The sequence below is a fragment of the Sipha flava genome, unplaced genomic scaffold (assembly GCF_003268045.1).
Source record: "Sipha flava isolate LNK unplaced genomic scaffold, YSA_version1 166_pilon_pilon, whole genome shotgun sequence".
Taxonomy (NCBI): Eukaryota; Metazoa; Arthropoda; class Insecta; order Hemiptera; family Aphididae; genus Sipha; species Sipha flava.
Window position 1 is genome coordinate 318079 of NW_020271849.1, and position 27467 is coordinate 345545.

Here is a 27467-nt window from a genome sequence, read left to right on the forward strand (position 1 = left end):
AGGAAACGGTGCGTTTCACTTGTTTGTATTGAGTGTAAGACATGATGATGACGAGTGTGACATCTGACGTAACGTTTTGGATTTGAACTTGATTATATTTATTATTTTTTTTTTTTTTGAACTGTGAACTTTTTTCAGTATGTGTCATAACAAAATTCAATATTTCTACCATAGGTTTACATACTAACTAAAGCAATAATTGAAAAACAATACTATGTTACAAAAATGCCTATTCCAGAGTGTAAGACTAGAAAAATGATGACCAAAAGATGTGCCTTAAGGCTTATGAATAATCATTTACAAGACAAAACAAAAAAGAACCCATTAATTAAATCAAAAATATTAAAAGTCTTATTGAGTGGTACCACTGGAAATCTTTCTTATTTTGTCCGAAAATATTATTTTTTAATACATTTAACTAATTTAATATAATTTTATTTTATAAGGTTTACCCACTTATTATATTACATTGTATAGATTGTAAATATATTTATTACAAAGTATAAATTATAAAACGTTTATCCTAAATAAAACGATTGCGATGTTTAAATAACAAAGTGCGCATTAATATATTCGACATATTTTTACCGAATATAATACAGATACACCCTAATGGTTACACGTATAATATTGTTGAACTGATTAAGCTATTGATTTCTGATTAACATGTTATACGCATTCTATTAGTGTATTATATTACAATCGGGTATGATAATTATAAAAAGCGACTAGTTTTATAAGAACAATTAACATATATCTAAAACGAAAGGGAACATCTTGTACAAGCTCTACAACTATACCAATTAATATTCTAACTCGCAAACAATTCCCATTACAAGTATGTAGTTTTTTTTTTGTGTTAAGCTTTGAAAAAATCAAAAAAATCACATCTTCGAAGTATAATAAATTTCGTCAAGTTAACATTTTTATCCAATTCGATTTAAGACGCATGTTATGATCTTGTGTTCTATTGTTCGAAGATACGAGTATTATATAAGGCCATACCGTGATGAATAAAAAATCGAAAATCGAAAAATATTCGGATAATTTTTCTGACCGATTTTGTGGTATCAAATATTGTGCCTTCTAACTCCTGAGATTTGCAGTATTCTTTTAATATATTTTTTATTTTTATTATTTTGATGCGATCATTACACCTATTATCGTCCGTTACAATCGCTACATTGTTGTAAATGGCATAAATTGTATGGCACGTAAATACGTTACAATGACTTTTGTTCGGAATCGGTTTTGTTATTGTTGCACACAATATCTCGTCACTTTCGTATCCTTTATAAGCATCCGGTGAACTCGTGAATAACGCGAGGTTCTCGTAAGTATATAACAGGGCTTATTTCAAGGATTTTTACCTACTGCTCAAACACATTGAAAAATTTGAAAATAGCTACACGCCATACACTCATGAAAGACCGGAACGTTGTGACGAAAGTTATAGATTATAATAATGAAATTTGCTGCGTATAGTACTTTTTTCGTTCTCTATATTTTATAGAATCTACTAAGAACAAAAGATAAAATTGGTGGTTATTCGTATCCGTGCGCTTTAATGCGTGTACAATGGTCTATGTGGTCGCTATACGCTTAGCCGATAACATAGATAGTACCTAATCGTAATTCGTATTTCTATTCCATAGATTAATCAATCATCGAAGTAGCAAAGATTGTAAACTTACATAATTATTACTTATTACGAGTAGATACTAAGGTCGGGTTTATAAATTACACAAATTTCAAATACTCAGTAGAGTATCATTCTATAAGGAAAATCATATTTTTGTAATGTGCCCATATTCATAAAGTCAATTGCCCTTTTGATTTTTCCTACTACCCGATTTGGGTCGTACTGCCCATTAGAATAAGATCTGGTATATAACATAACACAACATCATTATAAGCCACGAACACGCGTTCCGGTTGTCCCACACGTGCCAAGCGCGCGTCGAAACCACATCCCGACCTGACATGTTCCCGTTCCGTACGTGTTCTCCTTCCCGCAGGGATCGTACCGCACATGCGTCAGCCGATCGTGACGGTACCTAACTGTCCTGTACGTGACTGTATTAACCCAGTACGTTTTATCTCGGTATTAATAAATAACATTTATACTCTTAAAAGTATCTATTTATTTTTACTTCAAATTTACCTTACCAGACGTGGAACAGCAGCAAAGGTGATTTTGTCGTCAAAACGTTTTGAGTCAGTCTCTAAACAGACCGGCTTACTATATTGGTTTCAACGGGGTCAAACGTTTTTTAAAGGAGAAATGGATAAGGAATCTATTAAATCGGGCTACCGAACCTGCACCCGGTCACGTAAAGGTTAGGTTAGGGTTAGGTTAACAAACATAGCCAACACTTACCGTTTGGGTTACGTGTACCACCGTAGAACCGTGGACCTGGGGAACGTATTCCTGCTGTTTGTATCGTTCGTTAGATCAAATAATGTAATGTAACATTTTTTTGTACGGTATGACGACGGATTAATGACTGGTCAAGAACCACGCGGTCGGACGTTCGCGTTGCTACCGCCGTCGAACCTAAACAGATGAGAAACAACGATTTAAACGACAATTTTAGTAATAAATATTCGTAGCTCAACACCAGTAGAACCAATTTATTTATTTATTTTTTTTTTCTAATATTCATGTTTCAGCATCAACGACTTAGGTTATTAGCGCTTAATACTAGGGAAAAAAATAGAAAATAAAAATTACATTATATTTTTATATTAAATTATACAATTTGGTTTGTTTGAGAAAGGTGACTGTTTTGTTGATGTCATTGTTTTAACGTCGTCTGCAAATAACCAATCATCTACGCAGAATTAATATTTCAAATTTTTTTATTTTTCTCGTGTGAAATCTCTATAACAGCGATGTTCGATATTTCCAGCGGGATGCGATAAGTAATTCATAACAAAGGTATAACGCCGGCAATAATAACAGCACTGGGATGAATTAATGATAATGTTAAAATATCGACGATTGACGTTTTCGGATTATTGCGTATTACTTTAGGAATTTCAAAATTACATTCTTAGTAGATTACTTATTTTTAAGTTAATTATATAAATATGTAATTAACGCGGAACATTAGCTGAACCGGACATGTTTCACGGTACCGACGTACATCAATGATTCCCGGTAAAATTAAACATTATATTATTATTATTATATAATATATAATTTATTCGGTAAACTTTTAGACCGGGAACAAAACGCTTCGGACATCGAAACGTTTCTCGTGCTCAAAAAGGATCGATGTTCGAGCGATAAAAAACCACCAGGGCAGTAATTATACCGTTCAATATAAAGTGTATAATACGTGTATAATAAAGTGTACAATAATTTTATTCGTACTTGCAGGTAAACGGTTTACTTATGGCATTTCATCCCGAACAGCGGACATTTACAATTTTAAATATGAATTTCCTATGCATCGCTAGTACTGCACATAAAAGTTCCGAGATGTCGAAATCCGTCTACGCTCGGAAAGATAAATATCTATTCACCAATGAATGAATATATTTTGAAACACGGTTATATTGCATCATGTACAACATACATTATAACAATACAAACATGTTCCTCGGGTCAGATTTACCTCGTTTTAATGGTACAATACGTTCGGACCAAAACTGTTATTACGGTTGAGTGATGGTCACTTTATAATGTACATTAATTTGCATTCGAACACATGCAAAACAATGATATTATGTTATGCAATAATTCCACTTCTTTAGTTAATTTTATTTCATTGATTCTATGGTATATGTTTGTTTACATTCGAAATCCTTTTGCATAATAGTTATTATTTTCGCTAACATTTTATTGAAATATTTTAGATCACTAATCTAAATCTGGACTTAAGAGGAACATATCAAATATAGTTTTATGTATAAAATAAAAATCGACTATAGCTCATAAGCGCAAAATATGACCCAGACGCAACCCAAAAGCGCAAAAAAAAAAAAATCCAAAAAAATACTTTAGACGATTTGAAATTTCTGATTAATTTTTTTTATATTCAATTGTAAATCCCAATTTTCCAAATTGTCTCTACGAAGCTTATCCTAGGTGAAACCGGCAACATTTAATTTGTGAATTTGGAAAAATACGCAAAACGCCATTATGAGCAGATAATTTAAAATCCATAAGTATATTTTGAGGTTTTAATTCGTTAGTACATAATGTTTTAATTAAATGCTACATTTTGGCATAAATATCAGTTGTTTTGGATGGAAACATACAATACACTACTTGAACGTACATTTATTTATGTAGAACATGAACTGTATAAAGTTGCTCAAAATGAGCAGGACAAATATAAAATGTACCATCGCCTAAAATAGTATCTGTTATTGACTATATATTCTAAATTATTCTTTGTCGTGAAAATTACAATTTATGATTCATCATCTACAAGACAAAATGTTTCATTACGATGTGTAGTAATTATTAATATTCTTAAGATGAAACTAATAGTGTAACGGGTGCAAGATTTCTTTTTGCACTTTTATCCTACTACTAAGGTACAAAAGCGCAAAATAAATTTGCGCTTTTGGGTTTCACCGAAAAATCTTATTTACAATTAATCATACCGTATCAAACTTTTATAGTGGTAAACCGTGATAGTATGTCATTTCGAATTACACAGGTTACCGTGTTTTTTTTTTATTTTAACAGAAATGTTCACAGTACAATATTATTACCGAATTTTTGTCGATGCTTTTTCGTTTCGTTTTAAACATACTTTAATAGATTATTAATTTTTAATACTGAAATTTTGTCATACTAGAAAGCCAAATACATTTTTGTATTTTTGTAAGTAGAAAAGAAGTACATATTCACTGATGTACAATATGTTCAAAATCGTAATAACAGTAAGTGAATTCTTTCATTGTTATTAATATAATATTAATAATTAATTTTTAACCGGTTGTTATTAGTGAGTAACGCGATGTTATCAATAGTAGTTCATACAATGGTTCAATGATAGATAATATGAAGTTATAAGATTATGATTATATGCACACACAATGCGACACACATGCATATAAGCGTCGTTGAGAAGATAGGAAAAAATAAAAATAAAAAGAGCAACAACAACACGGGAAAACAACGTCAAAAGATTTGTTATACATACTTTTTTTTTTTTTTTTTAAAGAGGGAACCGAAGTCGTTAAGGTCCGATTATAACAAGGGGCCAGCCGCTGTTATCATGTCGGGTATACGCAGTTTATTTTCCACCCTTTATACCGATTCATTTTTAGCTTCTCGACAAACTGAATCTTTTTCTTCGTTACTTTTGTCTTTATCGTTCTTTCTCTCTCTCCCTCCCTCAATCTCTCTTTCTGTACCCCCCTCCGTTCTCCTCTCACTTGAACACAAACGCAAGCACAGTTTCCCATTCTATTTTTTTCACGCGACCTCACTCCCTCACGTCAATTCTTCGCAGCATCTTAAATTACTTCCCCAGCCGACACCGCCACACGCTCTCCGTCCACCACCTGACGCAGCACCCGGCGCAAACAATTTTTCCTACATCATCCGCACTTGGCACACACAATGCTCCCTTCTTTTGCCACTTTATGAAACGGTTTTTAATCATGTGATTTCGTTCATTTTTTTTTATTTCGCCGTCTTCTCGATTTATCTTACAGGCTCCCCAGATCCGAACAACGAATATTAGCTATTTATAAAAAGCGCATTAATCATACTCCTTCGCTCATCTCCCCGTCGGATCCTCGGTGGCTTATAATTAAAAAATATCATAAACGATTATTAAAAGATTCAATCTCAAAGTATGGTCAACGTTTACATAATATAACACGATATTAACTAATCATCGACTTGTATTTTTTTTTGCCCAACGCAAAAGCCTCTTTTGTCCTACATCGGTCGTGCGTTCGATGCCATTTGGGTGCAAGAATTTCGAACAGTCCATAAGAATTCTTGCCGACCCATACGAAACCGTTGGAGAATAATTAATTTTACGCAATAATATGGTACATTACTTTTACGTCGCGTGATGCCCGACCATAAAGTTAAGCGGTTGCCAGAAACGCGTTTGACAGTTTCCTAAAAATAAATATTTACGTACTCCCCGATTAATGTTTCCGTATGACCGTGTTGTATCACGTGAACATCTGGGTCATTATGTCTTAAAACGACCGATTCCGCGTTAAATTAAATAATAGTAGTACATTATACTTACGGCCGTTTGTGTACGGTTGATAACGATCCTGTAGATCCTGAACGATTGCACGTGGAAAACACCAAAAGTCACCGCGGGGAGTCCAGTGCAGACGGGAATTACTAACCGAATGGGGGGGGGGGTTGTGACTGGGCGATTCGGAAAAAATTGACGATCCGGCAAAGGGTCATCATCATCCCACAATGCGGTCGGTCATTTAACGCGTTTTGTATATTACGATGCACGCGGTCAACGGAAACGAAATCAGGTTCGTGATGGCGTGTTCGTAATGTTTCGTTCAAAGTTAACAAGAATAATATACAAATGTATAGAGCGAAACAAGGTATTTTCGCGTCGTAGACAATTTTTTGATACTATTTGTTCAATGTGATTGCCTATTAAACGATTGACTATAAAATGACATTGATCTTTAAAAACAGTCATTTTAACAGATCAATGTAATATTCAAATCAATCGTGTAATAAGGAATTATAATGCGTCCAACAAATAATATCACGAAATTGTCTACGCCAAGGAAATACCTTACCTCACCCTAAGAAGGGTGCGCGTTAATGGAAACGAATTATAGATGTTAACGACGCGCGTAGAGCTTGGCTTTAATTTTTATTTCTTATTTTTTTTATACTGTTACGTTCGACCGATCGTATAACACTGGGCACAACGGCGTTCGTCAGAAATATTCATATCGATTCCCCTCTCGCGCATCGTATACATATATATACATAAACCGAGTCGATAATGAAAAAAAATGTAATCAACGAGCCTACTATGTATCTAGTGTTACGTATTTATATGTATATATATGTCTACTGCAGTGAGTCGAAAAGGTGGTTTTTAGCGACTGGGCGCGGTTTAATTAAAAGCAAAAGACGCTCATTATTTTTGTGGCTCAGTATTTAAGGCATTTATACTGAAGCGAATAAATAAATACGTGAAACGCTGTTGGTCTAAAAAAATAACGAAATTCAGGGGTGCAGGATGTAGCGCGAAACTAACAAAGACCAAGTGGCTATAGTTTTATCGACGAATATTGTATACATTTTTTTTTTTTTTACACATTTTCAGTGAGATTATTAAAGCTTTTTGAGAAATCGTTTTTTGGTTTTGTTTCATGTACATTTTCCCCGTCACGACCGTACCATTTGACTGCGGACATCCAAAAAGATAACAAACAAAACGCTATTATACAAAATGGAAAAAAACATCAGATTCCAGCTTCTTCATTAGATCGAATTGGTAAACGGTGCCGAATGATTTCGCGTAGGAAATAACCTCCATTAATTTCCACCCTCAGCGCGAAGGGTAGACAAAAAAAAAAAAAAAAAAACGATAAAACAACAACGAGGAAACAAAACAAAACGGGAAAAATGTGAAAATGAATTTTTTCCCGTTAAGGAGTGCCATTGCTAAGAGTGTTTTTACGTACCCTTTTGTTATAAATGCGTTTCCCGGAGTTCAGAACAAGAGCTTTTTTTTTTTTTTTTTGTTCTTGCTGTCAATAATAAATATGAACCAGCTCAGAACTCATTTCCTGAACGTTTTCACATATTTTTTATTAGATTTTTTCTTGCGTAAAGGGAAACACGCGGTCCATTTTAAAGGGTGACATAATTTTAATATAGGATGTATAATATGTATATATATATATATATATGGTAACGTTTATCATTTATATAATATAGTATTTATTTGTTTATAAAAAAAAAGTAAACACCTATATTTAAATTTACATATTAATATCTCATATATGTGTTTAAATGTATGTATTAACATGTAGTACGGATGTATAGTTATTTTATTTAAGAACGATGTCAAATGTCGATTGTTATATAGCTTTGACACTATAATATACTTGTACTTAATATACTTATAAAATATTGATTTCGTTTAAATACATAAACACTTGTTACGCGTGTTAATCGTATAATTTTTTATATTAAAAACAAATTTTTGCATAAACAATATAACATTTAAAGTTATGATACAAAAAAAAATATATATATTTATTTATTTATTTAACCATGTTTTTTATTTTTTACTGTTAAAAAAATATACTTAATTATATACATTTTTAGGATAAAAATTAGTCGAATCTTTCATAAAAAAAATGGTCCGAATCATCACATACCAGAAATTAATTATTTTGGTTTTTTAAAAATGATGGTCTGTATAATGTAGACATTGACGGATTTCTACGAGATATTTAATATTTTATTTTGCCCGATGAAAACCAATTTCGATTAATTTGTACGGTCTACGCCTTCGAGAGATGTGCGTATAAAGGAATCAGTTTTCCCTTAAATATCAAAGATGAAACGGATTCTTTGGTCGGCTGAAGGATCGGCTAAAGTGAACGAATTTTTAATTTAAATGAAAACTCCATTCGATAAAACATTTTGTATCTCCTCCCGACACAGAAAAAAAAACGGGGTTCGCATATTTTACGAGTTCGTCAATTATTTAATACCCATCCGAGAACATTCAGTTTCTCTTCTTTGAAAAATCTAGTCCACTTCTTTCGACCGATCATTTATTCATACGCTATTTTTTCTTTATTTTTTTTTTTTTTTTTTTGATCATATTCGCCAACAACACCCTCGTGTGCTTCTTCTTATATTTTTCGGAACGGTGCATCATAAAAATATACCCTACATTTAAGTAGTAAAAACATATCGCAATATTGTAAATCTCCCGTCCTTCAGTATACGGCGGCTATGTTTACAATCGAGACACGCCCCACTCACGTACGCGATATCGTCTGACTAGATGTATTGTCAATATTTATGTACGAGTACAGTAGACGCCGCATATAAGATTCGTGGATATAAGGTTCAGTCACTTGTTAGACTGAATATCGCCTGAAACGGTCCGGACGTATCAAAATACATTAGAAAAAATTCGGTCATAAGACTCCAATTTCGTAATATAAAATAAAAAAAAAATAGAAATTGTAGATATTTTTGGTGAAATTAAAATTAATTAATTTTGAAAAATTATATGCGTTGTAGTGATTTCAATTTATATCTTATCGCACTTCACGTTAATCGAAATTATTGTTATTATAGCGTAAAGTATGAATACACAACCGATAAACAAACCGAGATTACATCTAATGTTTTTCATTATAAATTAAATTAATTAGCAAAATTAAAATATTTAATATTATCCGATTTGGTTTGCAATAAGTAAAAATAATTATTAAAGTTTAAAATCTATAAAAGTCGTAACATGTATATGTATTTATTTAATAATATGTAATAGGAAAAGCAAAATAGCAAAACAAAGTTAATGATTAATTACAATTGCTATTTGTTTTTTTCTCGCTTCGAAATTCACTCGGTTATTAGAAACAATATACTTATTATATTTTCTCGTAAATCTTATAAACGGCGTCTCCTGCGTAAATATATGTAGAAGTAACGAGACCGAGTGTACAGTATATTTATAGAAAATAAAAAAGTCGACGGACACCATCGGACTGCTGCCAATTATACCATTTTTTAGTTACCGATCGTTAAATCTAATTTTGATCACGGAAAATTGATAAATCTCTCCGGGTGTGCCACGTTACCGGCACATCCGCCGCGTTCCCGTACAAAGGTGTGACCACTATGTGCACGCATATTTCAAAATGTCAACAAATTGTTCGTAATCATTTCGTGACCACTATTTTCGAATTCGTAACTTGATTTCGAACCCGTACGCACCGATCTCCCCGGGCAGCTGCATGTTGTACAGATACGCGATGGAAATCGAGCAGAGACAAGGAGCTGATCGAGGCTTTCGCGTCGTCGTCGAAATGGCAAACGTCTGCAACGATATTGTTACGGGTGCAGGTGATGCAGCGGTGGTCTTTAAAGAATATAGAAGAAGAAACGAAAAGTAAACGTTTGGTATTAAGAGAGCCCTTTCCGTTGCGTTATTGACCGGATTCATTAATATTTCGGAAAGTCGCGTGCACGCACAACGAGAGGATGAGGGGGGAGGGTGGTGGTGGTTCATTACGAGCGCAGCGAGGGCGAACTTTTGGAAGGCGAAAAAGCCGAGACAAAGAGTCGCCGCGCGGGAAACTACGAGGCCGCGGAGTCTCTCTGCTCCGCCTCGCAGCGCTCTCGCTCGCCCGTCCGCCGGCCCGTGTATACCGTATAATAAACCCTGTTATTGAAAACGTTTATTAATTTAATAATAAGCTCTTAGGAGGCCCCGGCGACTTAGGAAAAAGAAAATTTCGGATCAACGCTTGTGTGTCGCCGCCGCCGCTACCGCCTCTTTTCCCCGGGCGCGCACTTATTTAGCTCAACTTTGCCGCCGCCGGTTTTAATTACAAAATATAATAACACCGACGCCGCGAGTACCGTCGGAATATACGTAGCCGGTCTTTTTTCTCGCCCCCTTACCGTGCCGGTGTCGCGCCGTATTGCGCGACTGTTTTTTCTTTTCCTTCTTTCCCACCCCCTCCCCACCCCTCTCTTCCCACTGAACTATGTCTCCGCGGTCCGTCGAACAGCGCGCGGCCGTGCAAATGCGATACTCGAAACATTATGGTAATGCGTCCGCGTCGTCGTAACAGTCGTATTAAAAACTGGCTAGAAATCGCGCGGTGGCGACAAGCGGCTCGCGCGGAGGAAAGGGGAGAATACACAAATGTGTATAAAAAAAAAAAAAAATAAATAAATAAAAATACGAGTAAATTCAGCGTCTAGGGGATGCAAATCGCCGTTTTACATCGCAGACAATGTTCGACCCTTATTTATACGCACAGCGTCATAAATCACATATATTATAAACAAGAAGTCACGCGAACGGCCAACTCATAAATAATAACAATATTAAACATTGAGACTATGCCGACTCTATTTGCTTCTACATTTGATTACATAATACATAAGACATAGGGACCACGTAGTAGTTGTAGTTGCGATCCGTGCGCCTATGCGTAGGCTCGCGACTATATATTATTATTGTGTTCGCGATGCGGAACTCGTGATTCCGCACCAACTCACCCTATATTATGTACATGTTCCGAGAGACGTTCGAAATTATATTTTATGGCCGACTGTTTTCAAGTGTTTGACCGTGAATCGTATGAATCATATCCCAAAATAAATAAATCCAATCCGAATTGTAAAAAAAAAAAAAAAAAACCAAAAAAATACCCATTTTAATGTTCAGGCTTTAAATATTTTGAAGGATTCAACTATAACCCGAAATAATCCCATTTAATATTTAAATTATAATAATAATTTATCTGAGAAAGAAGAGAGCTGTGCCTTTTATCATTTACCTTAATTTCCAACGTTCTAGAAAGAATGAACAATGTAGATATTTCTAATTATAAATTATATTTTGCATATGCTTGAAGCTTTCAGTAATTTTATAGTTGAATTGCTAAAATATGTTAAGAGCTAAACGAAATTTAAATCAACCGTCTGATTATTACAATGATATTCTTAGGAACGGCCGTATTATATTACGGCGATAAACAGCAGTATCCATTGCTTTTGATTATTTATTCGACTTCTTGAATTTATTTTTTTATAATATATTGTATAATGATTACGACGGAATGAACACACAGTTCTAAAGTTATTGAGGGTGTTCACTTTTGAATGGGTTCGCGTCCCCGTTAAAAATATTTCTTCAAATATTGTGGGTAAGTTTTCATAAAGAGTAAGTCTGACAAATTTGCGGTAGATCATTATAAACATTTTGTTCAACAAGTTCAAATGGATAAAACTTTCAAGTTTCAACGCCCACCAAATCGATTTTTGCGTTCCGAGTAATTATATATTTTAATTGTGAGAAAATTAACCCAAAGTAGAATAATATTATTATACAATTTGAATACATTTACCTAAAAATATTTTCATGAATATTATAAGTTATTTTTATGTACTAGTTTAATTATCTGGCTTCACCCGTGTGATATTATACTATTTTAGGCAATAAAATTACTATATCGATAAGAACGATTTAAATAACCACAGTATATTCTAATAATATTTGACTATACTTGTGTACATAAAAAATTTCACCAAAACGTTACAAAATATCATAGATCCAAACCAAAACTTAAAGCTGTTTCGACCGTTAAAAATGCAATTTTCATAAAAGTTCTTTCTGAACGTTTGAAACGTATAATAATAAATGTATTCACTCTAAATATCAAATGAATCGGTATCAACGTATTTGCTGTACGCTGATGAATAGACGATTGTGTGGTATTTGAATTATATGTTTAAATGGATTACATTATTTACATATAGACAATTAAATATTGTATTTACCGCTTTGTTGGAATATTTAAATAGTTGGTATGATACTAATAACGATACTATTGAACACGAATAAAAATCAAACAAAACCGTTTATGTTTACGAAAGGAATATCACTACTTTTTAATAAGAACTGTCACTGTGCATCAGTTCCTTTTTATGTAATCGTTAAAGACGAATAAAAAAAACTTAATATTCGTTGTAGGTATAATCCGTATATTATTTTATCATATATATGTTATTTACTATATTGAAGATTTATAATCGAATTATTTATGCGTTTTGAGGAAACACTAAAATACACAACACGTTATCGTTGTAAAGAAGTTGATATAGTTTTATTTATAAGAACAAAAAAAAAATCTATTAAAACTATTATTTTTAATCAAAAAATTATTTTTTTCGTGTATTTCTTGAAAAATATGCTGTGCTTTACTAAATGTACCGATATAAATACGTAACAGCAAATAAATAATATGAAAGATTTATATTCATGGATATTGAATGTGGATATGAATATTTGAATATGGTTTGATGCGAATAGTTATACAATCAAATGCCATAGAAGAGGCAGTCACATAAAAATTAATCGTGGATATCAGAAGATTTTAACATCTTTATTCGTTTACAATTATTGAAACTATTTGCTAAGTATAGTTTTGTTATCATTAAAATATACAAACAATTTTTGTGTTGTTTATTTATTTATTTTTTTCATTCTGTTTTACTCGTATTTACATAAGTTACCAACGCAAATTAAGACGCACAGCATTAAATCCATCTTACCTTGTCTCATGGTTTTTATATTTTCATTTTCGTAATACAAAGAAAAGTATTCATTAATATAATTTAATTTTAATTTTCCGTAAGTAATATGTAAAAATCAAAGACATAACATCAATTCGTCCTAGTGGATTTCATCTGGTTTTCAAAAAGAAGAATCGACTGAAAAGGGGTTTAATCGTTTTAGCTACCGCTAACTCGACACACGTATGATATACGTTACATATTATGTAAAAAACCATTTCACCGTGACGGACGTCTAAAATCGTACGCAAATATACACAACACATAAAAAATTTTTTTTACGATTAAGTTTCACTATTCACTTTCTAGATCTATTGAAATATTGTTCGGCTGGTTAACATTGGTTAAATTACTTTGTAAACGTATTTCAAAAAACTTATTATACGGTATCATACTATATCGTATATCGTGTCTATATTAGTAAGAATCTGTGCAGTACTATACGTGATATTTTCGGATACATTTCGAAAAAAAGACTAACCGTTCACGAACCGCGTATCTTACAATACGAAACATTATACAGGGATTGCGTTTTTCGAACGGACGAAAACGTGAATCGACACGAGAAAACCAAAAAAAAAAAAAAAAAAACATTTTGTCGCCATCGAGTACAAATATTGTACGTTGTTGAACATATTTTCAACCGTATACAACCGCGTATCGAAAGAGAGCTGTTCACATTAGGAACACATAGCACAGGAAAATGTTTTGCAGGAAGTTAAGATTCAGGAAGACATGTTTCGATATGAAAGTCAACAGCGAAAATAACGCGATCCAAAGGAGTCGCAGGGTATTTTTAACAATGATATTTTCCTGCGTAATTATTATCCCGCGATTGGAACAGGTATATTCCCTGCGGCTTGATACTTGATTTTCACATACTCCAGCTACGAGGTGAGACGTGAAACGATAACCGATAAAGCATCGGCGATCCGCGTTCCGTCGGAAATCATTTGTCGCCCGCGCCGTTATTATTTCCGTACCGTACACGATTGTTTGACTTACTGCACGACTCGTTACCGGAGTTTGTCGATCCCGCGACGCGTCCAGCGCGGTCGAATCGGTTTTTCGCTCTCCGGACACGGAACTCCGCGACGACGACAGTTGCGCGTCGGCGGACACCCGACAGGAGATGCCGCGGTAACAACGCGCGTGCGGCGGGACGATCGTTAACCACGACCGCGGTGGCCGCGGCCCGAGCGACCGCACGGTACCTACTACTGCGGCAGCGACGGTGGTTTACGGCGACGGAAAAAGTTGACGACGGCCCCGACGGGGTGTGCGGCGGCGGCGGCGGCGGTGGTTGGTCGGGGTTTGCGGTTAACCGCAGCCAATCATTTCGGCGAAATATCGCGCGCGGAGTGCTTTTTTCCACCTCGGCCACCCGCCGCCGCGATCGTCACCGCAACGGGGCGGACGAAACCGCAACCGCGACGGTGTCGATTCGCGACGGGCAGGGCGTGCGGCCGCGCAACCGGAGGCGTTTCCTATACCCGTACGTGCGCGCGCGTGTTCGTGTGCGGCGACAGTTGTCTACGCTCCGGACTAATCCCAAGCGCATCGGCTCGACCCCGACGAGTGAACGAATTGTGCGCCCAAAATTAAAGCGAACGCGGAACGTAAGGGATCGCGGCCGAGGAAAGCCGTCGGCCGAAGCTCGCGAGCTATTAGCCGTTCGTATATCACCTTATGGTCCGTTGGATCGTTTGCGCGAGCACGGCCCTGCGGAGATCGTCGGGAGCTGTACGCGATCTACTGATACGTGCGTCGGCAGGAGGGTGAGCTGAACATGAAAAATGGGACGAGGAGTTGCCGGTGAAAAACGGAACCCGATTTATAATTAAGACGGAAAACGGTTGAACGGGACACCCGCGCAAGCGATACGAAAACGTAGAACCATACAGTTTGGAGCAGTGGCGTCCTTGTACTGGGGGGAGGGATGAACTTTGTACATTATATGCAAGGTAGGCCACTCGAGGTATATTTCGATATAGGCACGATTGTAGATATACAGCGTACTTGTATGCATTTTTCTGATATGTTAGAAATAATAAATAACGAAATTCGAAAAAAAAAAAAAAAGGGTTACAGGGAAGAAAACTGCCTCATTACGTAAATAGTCCTGCGGTCGTGTGGTGACAATGACGGATATACGATGTTGAGTCGATAATATGGTTGGTAGATGACGAGGTGGAAGAACATAACCGCCTTCAGTCCAACCGCGGATAATATAACGGATTTTAATATAATTACAATTCGAGGTTTCGAGAAATTCGCCACGAGATATCGAATTAATGATCCCGTTGCAGCTACATTACCTACGCGATATAGTTACAGATCGTAATTGCGGGATAGCGTAACCGTTCTAAAACGTATCTTGGATATAGTGTAACAAAAACCTTTTTTTAGGTCCGATTACTTTTTTTTCACTCTATTTTGACCATTTTTCGAAGACGTGTTCGGGAAATTTGTCTTAGACCTGAATATCCCTCTTTACCATAATATCTCATCTTGAGAGATTTCCAACCTGTTCTACCGGCAATAATGTTGAACGATAAAATTTAGCATAATCGTAGTGTAGCATCACGTTGCGAGATCGAAGATAATTTTCAGATAATTTTTAGTTAGGATTTATCGCAGATTATTCTGATCACAATCTACTGCGATTATATAATTTTATTTATTTTAATACGTACAGATACGAGTTGCGTGAACGATCACAGAACGTAATATGACCATTATGGTTTTTTATTCTCACTCATTAATTTCAAAAAACAGTGCTCGGCCGTGGCATTGTTGTGAGAAAACGGACGATAAACGTCTCGAAGGAAAAACGAGTTAAGGTGAAACTAACGGGTGAGTGTACTTGCGTGATTTGTTTGAAATTCTACTAAAAATGGATTTTCTCGTAACGGTTATCAATCAAAAATTAAATACGATTAGATTTAATATAATTTTCGGGAGTGCAAAGGAATATGTTGCAACAGATACATAGGGAAGGTCTTTTAATTAATTATTCTGCATACCACTTGCGGTTTTCGTTCGCGTTTGTTTCGTTGAAATTGATGATTTGTTGGTTAAAGAATTAAAAACCAATGTATACATGTACACTAAACATTTATACGCTTCTAATCACTTTATACCTTCTTTCAATCGCAAAGTGATATATTAAATACTAGTACCGGTACATCGAGTGTCACAATGGATAGAATTTTTTTTCAGTAATTTTTACACGTTCTGGAAATATATCAGCGACATCTCGTGAAAACCGTACGTTTTATTCTCGGCCAAGAAAAAGAGGGCGGTGAAAAAGTGGGTAAGAAAACTTTAAGAAAAACAGAGGGGTCGCTTTTCTTCGACGAGTATAAAGAAATTATTGTGAGGGTGGGAAAAACTCTACGCTTCCTTTTCCGTCAGATAGAGCTGCGATATTTACGCCGCCGTTTTAATGTTTTTCCAACGTATTTTAATCGGGTCGAACATCGTAATAGTACCGTGCATTTAAACCAATGATCGCAATCTTAAATAATAATTCGTGTATTTTAACGAGGAACAATAAGTTCATCCGTGTCACATTGTGTCAAACCCCATGGTTCTTAGAACAGATTTAAAAAATATCTAACGTTATCTATCAATCCAACCTACCAATCTATCTATTCTTCACATTTAAAAAGATCTGACTAAAAGTATTGAGAGTGAAGATATTTTAAATAAATTCTTAAAATCCTCCAGAATGCTGGTTTTAAAGTAAAATATCCATTACTGTTATTGCCTAATTATTGATATGTTAATTGTCTTTTATACGTTGTATAATTCTGTAGTTATATTAAAAAAATCGATTTTTTGGATAAAATAATATTTGAATATAATGTTTATAATTGATAAATAATTGAATTCTAAAGAGGGTGTGGGGGCGAAGCCCCACTTCGTAGATTTATGTAAATAATTGTAGCCCCACAACATTTTCCATGGATATCCGCTTATGATGGTCTATACTTATTTCCTACACACTATTATGTTCTGTAAATATTACAATTCATGAAGTAATCATAACTAACTTAAGTGTACATAAAGTTCTATTTTGGATGAAAAATATTGATTCAAATCCTAAATATAAAGTAAAAAAACATAATAATAATGGCGATTTTCATCCTTTTTTTTATATCTATTTAAAATCCATATTAGAATGTTTTTTTTAGGAAACTATCATTATCTAAATGCATCTGGTCAATGAGTTCCGTTACCAATGAAATTACTTTTTAATTATAACTAACTTTAATTGCATATAGTTGCAATAACATACCCTAAATCACTAAATAAATAAACACAAGAATGAGTACTATCAAATTTCTCATGAAATATAATTAATATATTGTGTTAATATATTAATACATTAATATACAGTCTATATCAGTATACCATTTATAATATTAAATAAGTATTAAATTAACGATTTCCAAAAATTTCAAAAGAATAATTCAAGAAAAAAAAAGATGAAAATTTAAGAAACTTAGGTTTTAAAAAATAAAAATAAATTATTACAATATCAATAAGGCCACAATTAACTTTTTAATTTATTTTATTATTTTATTATTATAATATACTTATTAATTTATGTATTTAATTTATTTAATTTATTGTTAACTTTTTATCTTAATTATATATATTTTACCTCACAATTAAATGAAAAATAATCATAGACATTAATAAAAATTGATTACATGCTATACTTTAAATAATAAAAACAATTTTTTTTTTATAGTTTACAAATTAGGTTTTTACATTTTACACTTAATATAATACAAATTGTATGTACAAGGGTTTATTATTCAATAATGATAAAAAAAAAATAAAAGCAATAATAATTTATAAGTCATATTTTACTTGATATGTAACAAACAGTTTATTCATTTTTGATGTTTTGGACAACCAAAATAAATAAAATTAAAAAAAATAAATAAATCATTTATATTTATAAGCTCTTTTAGTTATTATATATAATTAATTAGTAACTAATTGGACATTTAATTTTCTCTTAGGTACCTATTCTCCTTTATTTTTGTATTTCACGGTCTAGATAAATATCCTAGCAATATGTTTTGATTGATTTAGTTCTCATTTATGTATATTTATTTGTTCATTAATATTACTGTCCACATTTGTATGTTTATCTTATTTTCCACGATTGATTCAAGTGGATCGATTAAAGCAAAATGGATTACAATGTAAATATTAATTATAATATAATATTATACAGGTTACAACATTAGGTACTGATTATAATTAAATAAGCAATGTAATTATTTTGTCATACAAATTTTAAGTCTATTTTTGAAGTATTAAAATTTTTATCGTATGTAAAACTTGTTGAAAGTACTGTATGTGTATTTGTAAATCGGAACATATATGTAATACCCATTAGTATATTTATACAGAATATTTGAAATTGTTCCATTATTAACAAACATTTTTGTAAACTTTTGACTATATAAAATACATTTTTCAGTCCATAATATTTTTTTTTCATTATTGCTAGATAAATTATAATGTCTTTAATATTTTACAATGTTTAGAGTATATAACTTTTATTATAATTAAATATTTTTATATATAGTTCTATAGTTTTTTTTTTCATAGCTTTTTGACAACATGTTAGAGTTACTTTGTTACTTAGCCACTTTATTCGTGGCAAACTATAACATTCATCCTTTATCATATTTTGATGTGCATGATAATTTCAATATTGTATTTTAGTTTCTTGGTATTTCAAATTTTTAATTTTCTTAAAAGAAGTTTTAGGTTCTATTCATAATATATAATGGTAACCAAGTATGTAGTTCATTTTCATGATAACAAGTCCATTTGGCAGATGGAATCTTAATAATATTTCTGTAATATCCATTATTTTGTTCTTATTTTATTCTTGGTATCTTTTTTTTTTTTTTTAGAACTTTTAGTAAAACTATGATAGTTCGACAATTATAATACATATACACACAATATTATATAACATATTATAGGTAATGATTAAAAAAAATAAAATGAAAATATACGGAATATTAATTTTATTTGGTCTACCCAGTATTTAAAAAAAAATTTAGCACTAATATTTATATATCTAATATTTATTTACACTGCTGTAATCCTTGCAATCAAAGATTTTTTTTCTATGCTGTTAATATGATATATTGGCAACTTCTATCTTATGAAACCACACCGAAATTTACATTATCTATAGCATTTAATTCTAATCTTTTCAAGACTTTTGGTAACCTTAATTTATCCAAATTTGTATTAATATATAACAGTGTTTTTACGGACGCTGGCGGTCGTCCCTTGTTTTTATTTATATAATACATGACCACCCGCCATTTTAATACTTATTTTTAAATCCAAATATTTTACCTGACGTTAAACTAATAATAATTATGTCTTGATGGTGGCGTAAAGTAGAAAATTTCGAATTGATTGATATATTGTTTACCTTAAAAAGATTTTTCATAACTTTAAATATTTTTCTTTTCCGATTATTTGTTCTATAAATTTACCTTTGTACATTCAAGGAATAACATCAAAATTATAGCGTGGCCTAGGGTGAAAAACAATAAAATGACTGCGAGCGGTCGTGTGTCAGTCAACATGTTAATATTTTTGTCCTAAGATTGTTTTTGTTGACTCAAGTGGTTCTGAATTTATATTAGAGCTTTTAATTTTATATAAAATTAAGAGATACAGAAACATTAGTTCATTTTAAAATTTCTTTACGTTGTTGGCAATATTTCTCCCTTGTACATTTGTAGGTTGTTCCATATTTCATCCTGTCATTTATATATATTTTTTTTTTATTGCGTATTGAAAGACTATACCACTTTGTTATAGCATAACAATTTAATAATACATAGTCTACAAATTTTTTATATTATACGAACATAGCTGCTGGTTGTGATAAAGCCTTTTTATTTTTATTTTTTAGTCATATTGTAATTTATATCTGTTTTTAGATCCTATTCAATTATTCATATTTTTATATTATAATAATTTAAATACAATTTATTATTTAGAGTATTGATGAAGATGACATTGAAAAATTACGTTTGGCTGCTCTTATGTCTATCAAGAGAAAATCCAATGTACAAAGTAATACATTAAGCAGTATATCTGGAGAAATTTGTCAAAGAAAATTCGCCACTACTTCATCGGAGCCTGCTGCTTTCCTTGGTTTGGCACCCTTTAATATATTTGTTACGTCTTCTTTCGCTATATCAAATCCTTCATCTATTTTGATACTACTTTGTTATACGAATATTGTAATTTAAATAAAAGTTAAAAACTATTATATAATATCAGGGCCGGCTTTAGATACGATCAAAACGTGCGACGGCAAGGGGGGGGGCAAAATCAGAAGGCACGTGAAAAGTGTCAAAATTATAATTAAATTTGATCAACCGTTGGCGACACAAATCATCTACTACGAATTAAAAAAAAAATATCACGATATGATTCAATATGAATTTGATTACTATTATAATTATCATTGCTTATTAATCTATCGACAAGCAAGGATAGCACATTCTTGTGGGTACAATTACAGTTTTATAAATCATCGTTATATTATTTTGAGTATTTTATTATGTTTGTTTTCCGAAAGATTTACAGTTATGTGGTAAACGTGCACGCTTGAAACAATTATGAGTTTACGATTACGAACCAGGCTCATAATATGTATAATGAGATGCCTACTGTTACCAAAAGTCCGCTGGTTTTAGTTCTACGTTTAAGCTATGGCATAGATACAATTTTTTCTGGGGGGGGGGGTTAAGGTTCAATTCCTAATGTTCTTTGCACATCTTAATACGAAGTCCTACATAATAATATTAAATTTAAAATGATATTTTTATTATGTCCCATACTTAAATTATTTTGTTATTCAATTTTTTATATATACCTAATCTTAGTAAAATGAAAATATAATTTTACTATTATATGTAAATATTAATAAATAATAATTAAATATAATTTGAAAAAAATCTAGGGGAACCCCTTACACCCCCCACCATAACTATGGCACTGCATTTAAATCGTATATGATTGCCAAAATAATTTTTGCATTGAATGTTGAATGAGTTAAAGCCGGCCCTGTATAATATAATAAATTTTAATGTTCTTTTATAGATGTAATTCTGTATGTAAGCAATATTAATATATCTTATTAAATATTTATAAATAATATAATACTTATCTGTGTTCAGATAATGGTGATGCCTTATCCTTAGGGGAAAACGATGAAGATGTGGAGGAACTTAACAAATTAATGGATATTATGGAAGCTGAAGTTGATAATAATGATTTGCTCATTGATCAAGGTTTATACACATATTTTTGTAAATTTTAATTATGTATAATATTTATATTATTATTTTTGGTAATATTGCATTAATTTTTTTAGAGGATAGATTTCATTATTACAAAGAAAACGACGGCAGTAGAATCTGAAACTTTAGAACTGTATAGTGCATCTGAAAAAGAATCTGAATCATCAATAGAAGAGATGTATGACGAGAATGAGGAAGACGAAAATGAAAAAGATTTGTAATCTGATTTCTAATTTATTTAACATTAATGTCTTAATTATTTTTTGATTAAAACCTTCAATAAATAAAAACTATAGTTACAATTATTAGCTAATTAATAATTTTGAATATTTTTGATTTATTTTACTGTCTAGTATATTTTAAAATCTCTAACGATTTTTTAATATTTTTGATTTTATTATTATCGTATTAAACATACTGTGCATAATTATAGAAAAATCTTATTCAATATATTTTATACTATTTTCTCTTCTCTTTTTTCATAAATTCTAAAATATGAAAATAATTTGTTTACAAATCACTTGCTACGAAACAATGTTTTATTTTCTAATGCATATTTTTTATGTGAATTCCTAAATTATAATTATTAAATATATAAATAATCATGCAAAATAAACATATTAACTATTAATTTAATCTTTAATGTAAATATATTTTAATGGATGAATACTTATATATTTTTTTTTTATTACGACCGCCTTGACTGAATCTTGATTTTGATCAAACAATTAAATGTATTCAATCAATTGCAACGTGCCTAATGGGTATGTTAATAGTTTATATTTAAAATTACTGGTTGAATTATATCTGATATAGAAAGTTTATATAATGAAATTCAGTATCGCCTAACTACAATTAAATTAAAGAAGGCGAAAATAATTTCTTACTATCCACCACCTATTTTACTATAAAAAAATTTATACAATGTGTTCAACAATAAAGTTAACACAAAATATTTCTAACACATAACATTTATTTAATTCGGATTTTTTTTTATCTGTTAAAGGACTTGAATTTACACTTATTTTATATATATATATAAATATATAGGTACACTTAATTAATAAACAATAAAATATGGTTGACGCTTTTATGATAAAATATAACGTCTTCACTACTATAGTATTAGGGCTTTCAAAAAATTTTTTTTGGTTTCACGAAAAAAATGTGCTCCGGACCCCGAAAAATCTTCTATGGGCGTTGTCGATAATCTATAATAACTAACTGACAACTGGAAAGTATACATTGAATGTAGAGTCTTTTTCTTTTTATGCTTATCGTCGTTATTTAAAAAATTTTTTTTTTAAAAATGAAATTATTACTTGGGACTCAATTTACTAGTCCCAATATTCGCTTAATTTTTTGGGAATCATTTTACCGTTCTCACTTCTGAGTATCCCTTCGTTTTAAATACCACTTATTCTAGGTATGTAGGGAGATATTTATTTAGTTTTTACATTCTAACGGATTTCTTATTGGATGTATTATATATATTGTGTATTTCATGATGGTATCAGGAATAGGCGTGCGCACAGGAGCAGCAGGGTGTGCTCTTACTACCCCTGGATGGTTTAAATAGATTTTTTAAGGCTAAACAATCCAAACTGACCACAGTATAATTCTCAATAAAAAAATAAGTTGCTTATCTAAAAAGTGTATTCAATTAAAAAGTTAATCTTTACTGTGTTTAAATAGGTTATAAGTTATAAAAAAACATGGCCACTATAGGCTTCTATAATCATGTACTCGTATAGACCGTTTTTATAAAAAAAAAAAAAAAAAAATGGGCCGTTAAAAATATTCGATGCCCCTGACTTGAAACTCTACGCACGCCTATGGTTATTAAGTAATCAGGTAATCGTGGTAATCAGGTAGCATTAGGTATTTTAAAAATTCCATATATCTAAGAATATTTCATACAAATAATAGTAAATATGATTTATTTAATTTATAATTGATTTATATTATATAATTATAGATTGTAAATTATTGTGTTGTGTTTTAATTAAAAATATACTATATTATTAGGTGATTTATTCACAAATTATTCCATACACGCAGAAGAAATAAAATTATATCTAATATTTTATCATTATTGCTTATAATATAAACAAGAAATATTGTATTCAGCTGTTTCCAGCTAAAACAAATGATCAGAAATTTATATTTAAAGCAATATATATTTAAAAAAATAAATAATTAAATAATTAATAATTGTATTTTGCTCGTATATAAGAAGGTACTTCAAATATAAAAATTGATGAAAATGTTGTGTCGCGTTTTCCAGCGAATATTAATTCTAAAGAATCTTCCTCAAAAAATAGATTTTAAAAATACAGTATAACTCATTTAATTTAGATTTATTCGATTGTGTAAAAGTATTTTGTTTTACGTTTTTGAAGTGAATGTAAAAATATTCTAAAAACGATTTTGATTATAAAATCGTAAATTGTGTTGGTTTTTACGATCAAACAACATAAATTCTAATCAATTGAATTAATTAATAAACTAATATTAATTACTAATTGAGTATTATTAGATAAATTACTTATCTATAATAATATTCCCATTACCATACTTGTCAACAATGAAATTGATGAATTTTGAAAAAGTATAAACTTTTGAATTTTTAAAGTCAATTTTTCACTGAGAAAAACTATAAATCCTGTTGGAATACAAACGGTTAGTTCACATATAAAATGTAGTTATAAAAAATTGACAGTATACGTCATATTATGTTTTGTTAATTTGAAGACTACATTATTAGGTACATTTTTAATTCAAGAATCTGCATCTTTCACAGTCCTTAAATTTTTTAAATTTTTTTTGATTTGTTGAGCTTTATTACGATGACATATTTTGACGTATAGTTTTCAAATTTTAATTTGGAATTATACTATTTTATTTTGTCGTTATAGCGGCTCCTTGGCTACAGTTAAAATATTATGTAAACAATGACCATTGACAAAATATTTTTTTACGTAGTTCGTTGATTTAATTAATCTGTGGTTATGATAGTGAATATTAGTATAAAAAAAACAATGATGTAGATGATTGAATCTTTACTTGACTCTCATTGATTTATCATTGTTTTAAATGTTTTGTAAACGTCCATTCGTTCTAGATAAATTTAATTTAATTTTTCAAATGTTACTACTATCTTAAATTTAAATTTATGATTTCACACATTTATGGATACCTTACCTGTATTGTACGAGAAAACAATAAAATCACTTTGAAGTAGGAAACTGTAGTAATCTGTATAGGAACCCACGAAGCGCCTATCTTCTATTTGCTCACGTTCACTTACCTACGAATGTCATGCAACCGGATCGTTCCTATTTATATGGGATCCGTGGTGTTCAAAATTAATAAATAAATAGATTAACGGTAATCGAGTTGTAACTACTGACAATTTATCGTCAACTCGGTTAATCCAAACACGCGACTCATACGTAATCGCCGTATAATATATTTAAGTGCTTCGCGTCGTTTTTACGTCAAGTCGGAACGCAGTATACGGATTCGCTACGACCGTCAAAGCAACACCGATACTGTATAGTGTAAAGTATCTATATAGCCTTTTATTTTTGGTCCTCCTCCGTAGAAGACTTATAGTATTGAAAAAATGTCACAATAAAATCATAACGAGATCGTTAAACAACTGTATACTTTTTGTGCTTTATACTAAAAAACGTAGGTGCAAAACCGCGATTCAGCTCACTGCGTACGTGTGCAGGTACCGTGTTTGTACGGAAGCCACAGCGTTATTGTGGTGGGATATCGTGGAAGTAATTAATATCGTAGTAACGATTAGACGGCGATTATCGACTGCGGGTCTTACCGGATAACAATATTGTTTTTTTTTGCTTTTTGGCGGCTCTTAGTGTTTTCGTGGAAGTGTAAATTTTCCCGTCAACTACCAAAGGTTGGACCGCTGTGTGCGATAATGCACGCGTGCACAACGGTTTAAAATAATTGTGTACGTATTAATAATCTCATTCGTCAACAGAGGGGGGCTAAGGAGGCTATAACCTTTCCTATGGGCCGTGTTTATATGTATAATGACTATTTAATAGAATCAACGCTCGTTTTAATCAAAGGCTTATTGATGTTATGCCACTTGAAGGACTTATTCCGGCCAATTTAAATATGTATGACGATAAAAATATTATAAAAGCTGCTAAAATATACGTCCAAAATCTCCATGATGATACCTCATCTACAATCAGAGCTGACCTGTTCATATGGAGGCAACAATGGAGTCAAAATACTATCCCAAAACCGAATTCTGCTCTTGATTCACTCTCTCATCGCACCAATCTTCGACCTAACATTAAAATACTTTTACAATTATTCGCCACGTTACCAGTTACCTCTTTCACTCCGGAAAGAACGTTTTCAGCACTTAATCGCTTAAAAATTTTTTTAATAAGCACCATGTCGGAAAACAGACTGAATGGGTTAGCTATGGCTAATATAAATAAAAAAGAGCAATTCGATGAAAGTGAAATAATAACTGAATTTGACAGAAATTCGCCTAAGAGAATGCGGCTGTCAGAGTGGAGCAAGTGACTGAACACTGAAACCAAAATTATTATTATTACTATAAATTATATATTAATAAATATTTTTAAAACTATACTAAAATGCTTGAATCACGTTTAGAAACTCGGTGGTAGATGGTGGTGGGGGGGGGGGGTTTTGGGAGGAATTTCTCCTATCCTCTCTTCCCTTACTTATCCAAAAAAAATTGGTTAGCCCCCCCCCCCCCCATTTAAAAATCCTGGCTACGCCACTGTTCGTCAATATCAGCGGAGTACGCGTGCCGTCTAACGTTAACGCGTTTCGGTATGAAACAACAATAGCAATAAACTCGCACGTCGGCACGTCGTATAAATGTGATGGAACTTCTTCTACCGGCGGTCGTGGTATTTTCTAGGCGGGTGATGCGCAACAAAAGTTTTTGGACTCTCCGCGAGGCAACGCGAGCATTATTATGAACCGTACGCCGTTACCGTTACGGTCGCGGGGGGTTGCTCGCACACGCGTTCATCCCGTGTAACGCTCGTACATTATTATTTACGGATGTGTTCGCAAAGAGTTTTGCGTGCACGTAGGGCACGGCGGAAGAACGCGCGTGAACGGATACGTGCGCGCTCGCTCGCGACTGGGCGACGACCGTGTGTGAGCCCGGGCTCTGCGGCGGTTCCGGGTGAACGAAGAATATTATAATTAACGGATACCGTATGCAGCCGCCGGTGCTCTGGCTGTCGGGCGCGGTGCGGGCCTGGCGGAATACGAGATGAGACGACTTTAGAAATTAAAACAAAAGGGCACGCGTTATTAGCGCAGCGGCTCTCGCGGAAATCCAGAGCCCGCGCGCAATTGGTCTCGCGGGGAAAGTCGCGCTGGGGTTATGAATTCCTTTGCCTTTCCTCTCGCCGCCAGTAAGATAATGAATTTCGTTCGTCATAACTCCCATGTCGTATTCCCAGCGGCTCGGAGGTTACTTACAAACAGGCGGCGGCGGAGGAATCTCGCGTGCGGCCGCCCACCGTAATGAATAATACATGACTGTGGAATCTACACGAGTCCCCGGCACGTCTTATTATGCCGAAAGTTCGTTTGTGCAGCACGGCGCGGTTTTCAATATGCAAGAACTGTGCTCTGTGCTCTCTTTCCGGCCCACTCGCTGGGCGAACGACATAGAGAGAGAGAGAGAGAGAGAGAGAGACCGAAAAAGGATGGGAGAAAAAAAATTTACGATATTTTGT

General features: G+C 32.7%; 1 long non-coding RNA gene across 3 annotated transcripts in view; it reads right to left on the bottom strand.

Moving 5' to 3' along the window:
- LOC112679672 overlaps positions 1-14548 on the bottom strand; it is a 120745-nt gene extending 106197 nt beyond the window's left edge. The window contains exons 1-2 of one of the 3 annotated variants that reach the window (XR_003148237.1): positions 14324-14548; positions 2381-2557 (exon numbers count right to left, since the gene is read on the bottom strand). This is a non-coding gene — a long non-coding RNA (uncharacterized LOC112679672). The other 2 variants (XR_003148236.1, XR_003148238.1) reach the window with 2 other exon arrangements.
- Positions 14549-27467: the final 12919 nt, after the last annotated feature.